The following is a 12804-nucleotide window of genomic DNA, read 5'->3' as shown; positions in this document are numbered from 1 at the left end:
TAAAAATTTTCTGCCAGTCATGGTAAGGCAGCTATGCTATGAGGACTGTTACATCACAGAATGATGCTGAGAATGATCACAGAATAAAGATGCTCATTAGAACCCATATAGTGAAGAAGATAGCATATCCAGGCCAGACTACACTGAAGAAAATTCACGTGGTCATGCCTACTTCCATACCTGGAACTTTTGCTTAGGATTTTTGCAGTTGCTGGGAAGGAGGCTGTCTTAGACCATTTTCCTCTGCTATTACAGAAGACTACAAACTGAGTTATTTTCAAAGAACAGCAGTTTCTTTGGCTGACAGTTCTGGAGGCTGGAAAGTCCAAGATTCAGAGGCTGCATTTGGTGAGGGCTTTTTTACTGCATTATAATATGGTGGAAAGGCAAAGAAGTATGTGAGACAGAGAAAGAAATGGGGTCAAAGTGGGTTAGTTATCCCAGGAGAGGGTTCCTGATAAAGGAAACTCAGTCCTAGGTAACTAATCCACTTCCAAAAAAATTAATACCTGTATGAAGGCTCCACTCTCATGACCTAGTCACCTCTTAAAGGCCCCATCTCCCAATACATTGGTAATTAAATTTCAACATGGGTTTTGGAGGGGACAGTCAAATCATAGCAGAGGCAATGGAACTCAAACATGATACTATGAGTATATATTTTTTACACTGCAGTTAGTCATATAGTAAAACACATACAGATCTCATCTTCTAGTGGGGGTTCAGTTATACTCAAATAAGTCTTCTGTTATTTTCATAAAATTCCAGCATTTAAAAAATACATATACATTAAAACTAAGTGTTATCAATATGTTGAATCCTCAAATGTGCAAAGCTATACAAGTAATTCCTCCTCTCCACTCTTCCAGAATCCCAAATCAACTTCTGTTTGCATCTGAAATGATGGGTAGAAGAAGAGTTATGCCATCTGGAACTTACATTCTTATTGGGCAGAGGTAGTATCTTGCCTCTGTCTCATACCATCTCAGCATATCTGGATATACAACATATGCCCTGTAAATCACTATGAATGTAGTCATGGAAAACCATGCAGACTCATTATTAGCTGTTGCCAGCATCCATATCTCTCTTTTTAATGATATTCCAAATTGTATTCAATAAGCCATACTTCCCTGCACAACCCAATTATTTGGGGAGTGGGAAGCTCAAGCCATCAGCATATTATATTACCTTGGTCCCTGTACTGGCTCTTTACGGGCCATGTGGCCTAAGTGATCTAATCAGAACAAACCTTGGAACTTTTGCTTAGGGTTTTTGGATGGGAGTGTTTTCTCTCACCCCTTGGACCTGTGGAAGTATAGCCTGAGCAGTTGCAGCTATATCACAGTATGCCAGAGAAAACAGAACCAGAGTTACTGGATAAAACCACCTTTGATAATTATCTTGCCTCTGGATTCTTCTAGCTACATGAGCCAACCATTCCTTGATTGTGTAAGCTAGTCTGCATTCATTGTTCCTTATAACCAAAAATATTCCAACTTGCTTTCTTGTATACTAGTACTAAGAATTATGAAAATTCCTTTTGGGGTTAAAACATGCAAGAATAACAACAACTGTAACAAACCTGCACGTTATGCACATGTATCCTAGAACTTAAAGTATAAAAAAAAAAAAAAAGAATAACAACAACATATTATTTATTAATTCAACAAATATTTATTGAGAGTCTACTGTGTACAAAGCTCCATTCTAGCCTCGGGTATAGAATGGCAAATGAAACAGGTAGTAAGTTAAGGAATACAGATAATTAAGGCAGCAAATACAAGGTGGTAAATGCTATAGTAGCATAAGTATAGACTACTGGTAGGCATATAGCAAGAGCATATTATCATTTAGGAGATTCAAGGGAAGCTTTCAGCAGAAGGGACATTTCTTTAAATACTTTAAAAAATCGGCCAAAAATTGTGTGTGTGTGTGTGTGCGCGCGCACGTGCGCGCGCATGTACGTGCATGTACATGCACATAAAGGGCATTCCCAGAGAGGAAACAGCATGTGGGAAGGCTTGGAAACAGAGGTTGAAATATCTGAAACAAATGCAAGAGCTGGGTAGGGTGACTCATGCCTGTGGTCCCAGCACCCATGGAGGCTAAGACAGGAAGCTTTCTTGAGCCCAGGAGCTCGAGGCTGCAGGGAGTCATGATGGCACTACTGTACTCCAGCCTGTCACCAGTGACTCAAATTAAAAAAAAAAAAAAAAAAAAAAAAAAAAAAAAAAAGAAGAAGGAAAGAGAAAATAAACGAGGAAAGAAATTTGCCTGGCTAGAGCACAGACGTTGGGGAACTAGAGAGGGTCATAGTATGAGACCAAGGAGGAAAAATAGAAAGGACTGGATCATGTAGGACTTTGCAGGCCAGGCTAAGGAGTTCAAACAACCCTAGGAACAATGGGAAAGTATTGAAGGGTATTAGGCAGAGAAATGGCATGATCTAATTCACTTTATTGCTAATTCAAAGGAAGGCAATTTGAAAGTAACAAACTAGGGACAGACAAATTCAAGACCAGAATATAAGTTACCAAAAATGTACAAGTCAGGGGAAATAAGGCCATCAGGGATTAACTAAGCTGTTATTAAACAGGTTTTGATAGAGAGAGTCAGAGAATAAGCAAAGGAGACAAAAGGGAAAAGGATTGACGATAGACTCCAAACAAAAGACGGAAGATCAAGACAGAGCCTCACAGGGAGAAAGAAAAGGAGTGCTGAGTGGTTGTCTCAAGTGACCTTGCTTTTAAGAGAGAAGCAAATTAGTTTGTCAAAAACAATCCAGTTGTCATCATGAACCAATTACAGATTTACACCAAGATGAATGCATTTGATTTAGACTATGTTACTGAAGTTAAAAAATAGCTCTCTCTAACCTACCTCATTCTCTCCGTTGAATAGATTATTCTTTACAAACATATACAGATGCACACACATTATATACTATCCAGAAGACAGCTGGGGAAGTGATTTTAGTTTTATCATATTTAAATAGCTATGACATTTGGTTGTGTTCGTTTTTCTTCTTGTTTCCATTCTACTGGCAGAGGTTGTAGAAGAAGAAGAAACCTTAGATTTATTTAGTCCTTGGATTGAATCTTGAGTTTCACCACTTATTAGCTGTGCCTCCTTGGATAAATTGTTTAATCTCTCTATGCCTTAATTTTATCCTATCTTAAAAAGAAATAAGACTATCATCTTGTATCAATTAGCTACAATTGTATCAATTAGCTATCAATTAGTTTGTATAACAAACCACCTCCCAAAGTCAGTGGCTTAAAATAACAAACGCTTATTGGTTCATAGTTCTGCTCTGGCTCAGCTGTTTTGGGCATGGCTCACTCACGTGTTTATGGCCAGTTGAGGGTTGACTGGAGCTTGGTTTCCTGATCTTGCCTGGGCTGTCTCACAGGTTTGGGCTTCAGCCACAATGGCTCACCTGTAGCCCATCTCTCACTCATCTTCCCAAAAGAGGGCCTGGCCTTTTTCTCATGGTGGCTACATGGAAGTATGCTAGACCTCCTACAGGTTTATGTTCAGAACTGGCAGAATGTGACTTCTGCTGCATTCTATTAACAAAAACAAGTCACAATACTAGCCCAGATTCAAGTGGGTGCAAAAATAGACTATTTTACTTAATGGTAAGAACCACAAAGCACACTACAAAAGGCATGGATATGTGGGGTAGGGGGAAGAACAATGATAATTTTTGAAGCCTTCCACACTCTTACCCTCCATTACGGGGAGAGTTTGATGATATCATCTTGAAGGTTCCTAGAACAGTGCCTCACTCACAAGATGCTCGATACCTGTTAATTTCTCCCTTTCTATATATACTAACAGCATGACCAGAAACACTGTAGATCATCCATTGCACATCGCAGTAGGAAGAGGTGATAGAAACAGAACAGATAAAGTTATTAATACATGCCTCAGCATTACTTAGACCTTTTTCAATAGGCAAGTGTTTTTTAAAAAGATTTTCAAAAGAGCAAAATTATAGGTCTTACTTTTAGAAAATGCGGGCAATGTGGTTTCTCTCTTGCTCTTCTTTCTCTTTCTCCCAAGAATACCCTCAGAATGATAGGACTTCACCTTCTCTTCTCTAGAGAAACAATGCGTTATTTTGGTCTGCCTTTGATCGCTGGTGGTTCACTTAAAAGGCAGGGCTGCTGGAAAACGCAGAAAGCAGAGTTGCAATCAGAAAAATGACTATGTAAAAATGGCTTCCTCTGACTCTGTCCTTGATTCCTGGGAGTTTTTTGAGACACTTAGTTCTTTTGCCTGTAGAGAACCTGCTAGGCTGAGAAGGGTAGGCAGAGTACTGTTTCTCTGGCAGTTCTCATCAATATTCTATCAGAGTTCTGCCAGGAGTTAACTGGTGAGTGTATTCCTGTGTAATTTGCCAAGGAGACAGTTGACTTACATATGCCAAGCAGATACGGTAGGGCTTTTACTTCAGAAGTAAGCAAAAATAATGGATTAAGTTAAATTACCCTCCTGGTGATTTTACAGAATGTACCAAAAACCTGCAAATTATGCACAGCCTTTGACTCAACTATTCTAATTTTACCCTAAGGTAACAAACAGAAAAGTTGTCTTTTTTAAGAACAAAGTTTTCATTTGTGATCATTTTAGATTTATTGAAAAGTTGGGAAGAGAGTACAGAGAGTACCCATATACTTTTCATCCACTTTCCCATAATGTAAACAGAATACATTGCATTGGAACATTTGTCATAACTAAGAATCCAACATTGGTATATTACTATTAAGCAGACTCCAGACTGTATTTGGATTTCACCAGTTTTCCCATGAATGTCTTTTTTCTGTTCTGGGATCCAATCTAGGGGATCACATTGCATTTACTTTTCATGTTGTCTTGGTATCCTCTGATCTCCAACAGTTTCTCAGTCTTTCCTTGTTTATAATGATATTACAGTTTTGAGGAGTACTAGTGAGGGGCACTAGAATGCCCCTTTGGGTTGGTTTCTCATGATTTCTTCCCCCCACCAAGAATAGCCTCAGAATGACAGGACTTCACCTTCTCTTCTCTAGAGAAATGTGTTACTTTCGTCTGCTTTGATCACTGGTGATTCACTTTAAAGGCAATTTTGCTGGAAATCCCAGAATGATAACCCACAGGAGCCCCTTGGTTGGGAATTTACTTCCATCTGTAGGCTAGAGACAAGGTCAGCTCTCATTGACATCAGTGGAAAGGAAGGCTCATGGACTGTGCGCCCAGGCTACCAACAGCAGAGGGTTATTTCTGGAGATGTGAGTCCATATTGATTTAAAGGAAGAGATGTAAAGCAATAATAGGATTTTTCTCAGCAGTACCTGTCCTCCCCCATAGGACCCACTCTCCTCATCTCTTATGTTTCCCTTCCCTTCCCTTTCCTTTCCTTCCCTTCCCTTCCTCTCTTTCCCTCTTTCTTCTTTCTTTCCTTCCTTCCTTTCCCCTTCCCTTTCTTTTCTTTTCTTCCTTCCTTCCCTCCCTCTTCCCACTCCTCCCTCCCTCCCTCCCTCCCTTCCTTCCTTCCTTCCTTCCTTCCCTCCTTCCCAGGGTCTCTCTGTCACCCAGGCTGACATGCAATGGTGTCATCTCAGCTCACTGCAACCTCTGCCTCCTGGGTTCAGGTGATTCTCCAGCTTCAACCTCCCAAGTAGCTAGGATTACAGGCATGCGTCACTATGCCTGGCTAACTTTTTAATTTTTTGTAGAGATGGGGTTTCGCCATGTTGCCCAGGCTAGTCTGGAACTCCTGACCTCAAGTGATCGGCCCGCCTCAGCCTCCCAAAGTGCTGGGATTACAGGTGTGAGCCACTGAGCCTGGCCCCATTTCTATTTTCTTGATGATTCTTTAGGTTTGGCCAAATTAGACTAGGGTCTAATCAGGAGTATATAATATAAACCATGTTCATGGAAGCATTGTGTACAACAGTAAAAAATTAGAAACAAATGCTCAACAATAGGGGATTAAGTTAGGCGTATATCTTGTTATATCCATATATTTGGATATTTTCTAGCTATTATAAATTGTGATGTAGATTAACATAGACATAAAAGGCTGCTTGCCTAAGAATATATAGTAAGATTTCATTTAACAATTAAAAATATCTATATATAAATGTGGTTTAAAAACTCAGCATACTGCCTCACCTCAACCCTGTGAAGAAGACATTTTTATCCTGGTGTCTGCCCTGAAGTGTCCCGTGGCCTGGCCCACCCCTGTTATAGCAGTGTACTTTGTCTCCATAGGAGCCAAGGCCCATTGCTCTGCAGAGATTGACCCTGTGACCTAGGAAGATGTTTTCCCTTCCTGGGGCAAACTGCACACATCAGAAAAATACTGCCCATCAGAAGGAGTACACAAAGACAATGGGGCTAGTGTCTCCCAAATTTATTGCAGAGAATAAACAAGATAACATATAACCAAATAACACATATGGAATTATGTAGCTCAAGGTAACTATAGATGCTGAAGGTAACTATAGATGCCGAAGGTAACTATAGATGCAGGACAAGTCTGAAGAATCATCAAGAAAACAGAAGTGATGAGGAGAGTGGGTCCTATGGGGGAAGATAGAACCTGCTAAGGTAAATCCTGTTCTTGCTTTACATCTCTTCCTTTAAATCAATGTAGACTTATTTCTCCAGAAATAACTCTCTGCTATTGGTAGCCTGGGTGTGCAATCCAGAGGTTTTCCTTTCCATTGATGTCAAATGGAGCTGACCTTGTCTCTAGCCTACAGATGGAAGTAAATCCCCAACCAGGGGGCTCCTGTGGGTTGTCCCTCTGGGGTTAATTTCTATGCAGTGGTTTGCACTGGACTATAATCTCCTGAAAACAAGGACAATATTTTGTCAACCCCAGTACCTTGGGCAATATTTAATAAAATTAACAACACAAGTCTTCTGTAATATTAAAGCCTCCCTGCATCCTTTTCACACTCTTTTCCTCTTTTTCACCTTTAAGGAGTTTAGAGTGCTCGAACTGTCTCATCCTGTTTTTTCCAAACTATTAAAACTGATCATTGAGAACTTTCCTCACCTCTGGGCCCTTATAAATGCTGTTCCCTGTGCCTGGAGTGCTCTTCTCTCTGGTCTTTGTGTGCTGGCTCATTCTCAACTGTTAGTTCTCTACTCAAATGCTCTTTCCTTAGCAAGGCTTTTTGACCATGCTATCTAAAGAGGCATTTCCCAGTGACCTCTTATATCATTAGAGTTTTTTATTTCCCTCACAGAACTTATTCTAATCTACAGATGTTCTTTCTTTTACTATCTTTCTCTCTCTCATTGTGCCCTCTACATGACTCACAACCTGTTTGTCTCTCCTTCTTGGTTCATTTTGTGTCTCCATGACTCGAGTGATAACTCCGTGAGGCAGAGACCTTACCTAGCTGGTCCAAAATTGTATCCATAACACCAGCTCAGTATCTATTGAATGAATCCAGTGGAGGTAACTTACTCATTTCTCTAACTTTACTTTCCCTCTTCAACCCTTTCCCAGTTTAACATTAATCACAATTGCTGCTCAAAATTCTTTAATGTCTTCCCATGACCTCTTGCTGATGTGTCCAAATATTTAGATTTCACAGAGCAAATCTCAAAACACATTTCTTGGGTTGCTTTTAGCTCACAGTACTTTTATTCTATCAAGTAAGAATATTTTTTAAAATGGCAAAGCCTCATGAGAATTAATGACAAGAATGCAGTGACTAATATTAACATGAAAATATTAAGAAATACTCTCAAAATTAATTTAGTTATATAAAATGCTTCCTGTTTTTCCTATTTCACCATGGATTAAGGAAAATTTTGAATTCCCACTCAGTATATTGGAATAAGTATTTCATGCAATAAAATAAAATCTCAAGTCAATCTTACAAGGTCCTTTGCATTTATGCCCCTGCTTGCTTGTTTGCCTCAGTTCTTGCTGCTTTTCCTTCTGTCTTTATGCCTCAGATATAGTGAATTATTTAATTGCTTGAGGTTTTTTGATTATGCCATGTCTGTGCTTGACTTGGAGCCTTTGTCTATGTTGCTTCCTTGGCTGGAGAGCCTTTTTCTCTAACCTGCCTGGTTAATTTCCACAGGTCTTAATTTCTGCATTGTCTGCTTTTTGAGGTCTACCATGACTCTTCTAGTCACATATAGGTTTTCTTCCTCTTTATTTCCTCATGGGTTACCTCATTTTTGCAATAGCCATGTGGGGTTGAAGTTGTTTATTTCTTGTCCCCTAATTAAACACAAACCCAGTGAAGAAAAGACTGTGTCTTTTACTGAAGTACTGCTGTGTAATGTGCTAGATGTTGGATATTGTTATGGTCTGAATCTGTCCTCTAAAATTTAATTTAATCCCCAATGCAATACCATAAGATGTGTGCCGTTTAGCAGATGATTAGGTCATGAAGGCTGGGATTAAAGCCTTTATGAAAGGGGTTTTACACTGAGTTTGGCCCTTTTTGCCCTTCCTTCTTTTCTACCATGTGAGGACACTGTGTTCATCCCCTCTGGAGAATGCAGCAACAAGGTGCTATCTTGGAAGCAGAGAGACCAGGCCTGCACCAAATACTAAACTGCCGATGCCTTGATCTTGGACTTCCCAGCCTCCAGAATTGTGAGAAATAAATTTTGATTGTTTATAAATTACCTAGCCTATGTCATTTTGTTAAAGTAACACAAATAAACTAAGAAAGATAACAATTAGGAAAAAGCATGAGAATTGTAGATTGTTTAGGTTTCCCTCTGCCACTGTAGGTGGGGATGAGAGTGCATCCTGCCCCTGGTGAAGTTCAAGGGGAAGAAGAGCAAATGGAATTGTGGGTGTCTTATGCTCTAAGCCTTCTGGAGAAAGACTCTTTTTTTCTTCTTGCTGATAGACTAATACTCTTGAGATAGCCAATGTAGGATGGGGACCTAGGGCAAAGGGTGTTGTAGGAATCTGTGCTTGCACTGAAGGGGCACAAGGAGAGCTTGGGACTCAGTTGATTAGTGAAAGAGACCAGACAGAAACTTGGGGCTTAATTTCCAAACTGCTATTAAGAGTTATACGTTTGCCTAGAACATCTTTTTTCATATACATCTCATATACTTTTAATATATTGAGGGCATTAGAAATAGGTAGCTGGAAAGGATTGAGCATTTTTAGGACTGAGGGTATGGTCTTTTTAAAACATCTGAAAATCTTTTGATATTCCTCTCACCAAGGGGTGGGTCTATGTTTCCTCCCCTTGAATCTAGTCTGATCTTAGTGATGGGTTGATTTCTAAATAATTTAATCATCTTTTAGAAGGAGTGTTTATAAAACATATGTTTTGATTTCTTAATCAATAACTCAGAATATATTTGAACTTCCTCTTAACAATTCAGGTTACCGTAAACATCACTTTGTCCTCTGTGACACTGCTCTGTGTTTTCTGCATGGCCATTTCTGATTTTTACAGAATGTGATTTTAAGATCTGCAATGATATTGTTTTCCTCTCATTTTCTCTTTGAATTCTATAGGTTTTCTTTACATGACTTTTTTTTTTATCATCTTAGAATTATCTCATGAATTCGAATAAAAGTGTTAATAAGTTTTTTAGGTAACTTCTTTTCCTCTGTGAGTTTCAACAAAGGAAACTATTTAATTTCAGTTTGAATTCAAAGCTATTTCTCCAACCTTCACATTTTGTGTCTTCCAAGTTGTTTTCTGCTTCTATTTCAGATACCAGTAAAGATGTCATCTGGCCAATTTGTGTGAAAATAGAGAATAATTCTCATCCAAACCACCGGTCTCTGGAAATAAGAAAAGCTCTGAGGGTCTCCAAAGTTACCAGAGGAAGGCTGAGTTTTATGGTGATTGAGAATATTTCCAAGCTTATGAAGGAGAAGAAAAATATCATTAGTCTTTTCCAGGTTAGAAAAGAGTAAAGCCTGTAACAAAAAAAAAAGTGATACAGAGGATGGAATGATGAGACCCTTGAAATAAGCAAGGAAGGACCAGAAACTAGTAACGCTCACCCATGGAATTTCATTATGAAGCCGTGGCAAGGGCCAAGCTGACCTGGATTTGAAACCCATCTCTTCAACAATGTAGATTTTGACAACATATTTGATTTCTCTGAGCCTCTGTTTGTTATCTGCAAAAAAGGGAGATATGAATGATTATGTTGTTGGATTGTCATGAACATTAAATATGATAATGTCAAATCATTCAGCCAAGTTTCTAGCATATAGTACAGGTTCAAATATTATCTTTCTTTCCCACCAACCTCTTTTCCAGGAAAATGCAAAGCTACTCTTTAGCCAAATTCTAAAATAGAGGATATTTATTTTGGGAATCATTAATACCCATCTTCCCCTTTTTTGGTCCATTGGACATATTGAAATGAATGATTAATACTTATCACTTCATGGTGTACACATTGTTTTGTTTCTTGTAGCCAGAATCTGGTCCTCAACTCTAACCAAAGTAAGGGAAACTGGAAAGACACATGCTTTTTCAGTCATTAATAGAAAGTTGTCCAGGTAAGTTTCTGATGGTGTATCAGTTAGAAATAATATTTAGCTATTCATAATAAAAAACTGAAAACAGTGGCTTGAATCAATGGAAGATTTTATTTTTCTCATAATACAGCTGAAAATAATGTGGTTGCCTTTATGATATCAAAGACCCAGGTTCCTTTTATCTCTCTGCCTAACCTGCCTTGGTGAATATTGGCTGCTTCATAGTCACGTGATGGCTGACTTACTGTCTGTTACCTTCAGGTGTAAAGAAAGGAAGAGGTAAAGAGATAAAGGTACATCTCAGCTGACTCAATATCTCCTTCCCTTTGAAAACTCTCACAGAAACTGCCCTATAATTTCTACTGACTAGATCAGTGCTGTATACTGGCTAGATCAGTGCTATATAACAAAACTTTCTGCAATGATAGAAATGTTCTATATCTGAACTATCCAAGATGTTAGCTACTAGCCACTTATGATTATTTAGCATTTAAAATGTCACTTGTGGAACTGACAAAATTAACTTTTAATTTTACTTAATTTTAATAAATTTAAATTTAAATAGATACATGTGTCTAGTGGCTACCATAATAAATAGCGCAGGGCTAGACCTTAATCACATCACTACTCCATCTGCAAGAAAAGCTGGAAAATGAAGGTTTGGAGCTAAACAGGTTGCTACCCTCCACAAAATATGTTTTTCTTAGTAAGGAAAAACAAACACAAATGAATATAGGCTGGGCAAATAACAGCCTCTGCAACCAAGGGATATTTGCTTGCTAATATTCCTTAAGCCCAGAGGAATGGAGTCCTAATGGGTTTATCATAGGCATGAAAAATGGTGTGTCTGGGAAGATATTATGTAGCTAAAAAGCAGAATCTTGGAGCTGGAGTTCAATTCAAATACTTTCTTTTACAATGAGAAAACTGAGGCTCAGAGGGATGACCGGGAGACCTCATTAATAGAGCAAATAGGAAAATCTGCTCTGAAATAATATAGAGCTATTTAGTGGCCTTTATAACATCACTCATGATAAAATGTAAAATCTCAGAAAGAAAATGCCCTCTGCCTATGGTTTTTAAAATACAGGAAAGAAAAGCTGGAGAGATTTTGATGCCACCTATTGGTAGACAGAAGTATAAACTGCCCTTTTGTAGCACAAATTGTTACCCAGTGTCAGAGACACCACAGGTGGTATAGGGTTCCCATAAAAAGCAATGACAGACAGTGGAATATTTAATTTCTGCATCAGCTTGGAACATGTATGTTCATTTTCCCTTGACTCTTAGCATCTTAGAAGAAGTTTTTCTTAGAGTGTTCCTTTCCGCTTTCCAGTAATATATCATACCCCAGGCATACACAGAAACACCAGAGGAAGACATATCAGTCAATTCTCAAAAATCACTTGAAATAGAAAAAACAAAACAAAACAAAATTTTGAGCTATAAATAGCCCTGGGGTGAAATCCAAGGTTCTTATATGATCCACAGCCTCAAAAATATATCCTGTTATTTACAACAGTTCCCTTGAGTAGTTCTTACAAAAGAAAAGAAAACGGAAATTCAATTTCAAAACAAAATGCTCACCCTGACTCATTCAGGGAAGGATCCAAGGTTTTTGATGCAGGGCACTGACTCTCTGCCTGTTTTTCCCCTTCATCATCTGCTCCCCTTAAAAAAATGGTATCAACTGCACTGGTAAGAATCCACATTTCTTCCCTTTTGTTCCCTGGCTTCGTTCCAGCATTTCACTTGTCACACTGATGGGTGAGATGCCTTTCATACTGGCATAAGACACTGAGCGGATGCCTCCTCTTATCTTATCAACAGAGACCCGGCGAGTGAATCTACCCAGAGCTGAAGCTTCCTTTACAACTTGGGAACACCAGGGCCACAGTGACTGTGGCTTGGCTTTAGATAAATTTGACCATGGCTGTAGAACCCAGCAGCTCAGAATCCATTAAAAGGAGAGTTGGGAGGAGGTGAGTGATAGAGACAAGGGGATTTTGATGTTACAATTGTTGAGGGGACTGTGGCTGGCGGGCAACTTGCTGTGGAGGCAGTGATTGAAAACACGGATTATTAGCTGGTTACAAGTCTTCATTTGTACAGATGAGCTGTTGATTTCATATAAGAGGTGGGAGTAAATTCTGCTTTATGTGCCCTGTAAAAAGCCTCTTTGAATTTACCTTCGGTGTCATGCCTTGAGAAAAAATTCCAAGTTTCTGGCATAAAGCTGCACATGTTTTCTGCACACTGGCGAGCAGGCAACTGTTTGTTTCTAATTAGGGAGCTGAAGCCTGCTG

At 39.0% G+C, this 12804-nt stretch overlaps 1 protein-coding gene across 1 annotated transcript in view; it reads left to right on the top strand.

Moving 5' to 3' along the window:
• Positions 1 to 12804, top strand: part of CPNE4 (copine 4) — a 659177-nt gene that overhangs the window by 114232 nt on the left and 532141 nt on the right. The window contains exons 5-6 of the mRNA XM_017891576.1: positions 9717 to 10519; positions 12329 to 12480. The gene's annotated coding sequence lies outside the window, so the exon portion shown is untranslated. The remainder of the gene's footprint in view (positions 1 to 9716; positions 10520 to 12328; positions 12481 to 12804) is intronic.

Source organism: Rhinopithecus bieti, unplaced genomic scaffold (genome assembly GCF_001698545.2).
Source record: "Rhinopithecus bieti isolate Rb0 unplaced genomic scaffold, ASM169854v2 scaffold_21219, whole genome shotgun sequence".
NCBI lineage: Eukaryota > Metazoa > Chordata > Mammalia > Primates > Cercopithecidae > Rhinopithecus > Rhinopithecus bieti.
This window is presented reverse-complemented; position numbering and strand designations above follow the sequence as displayed.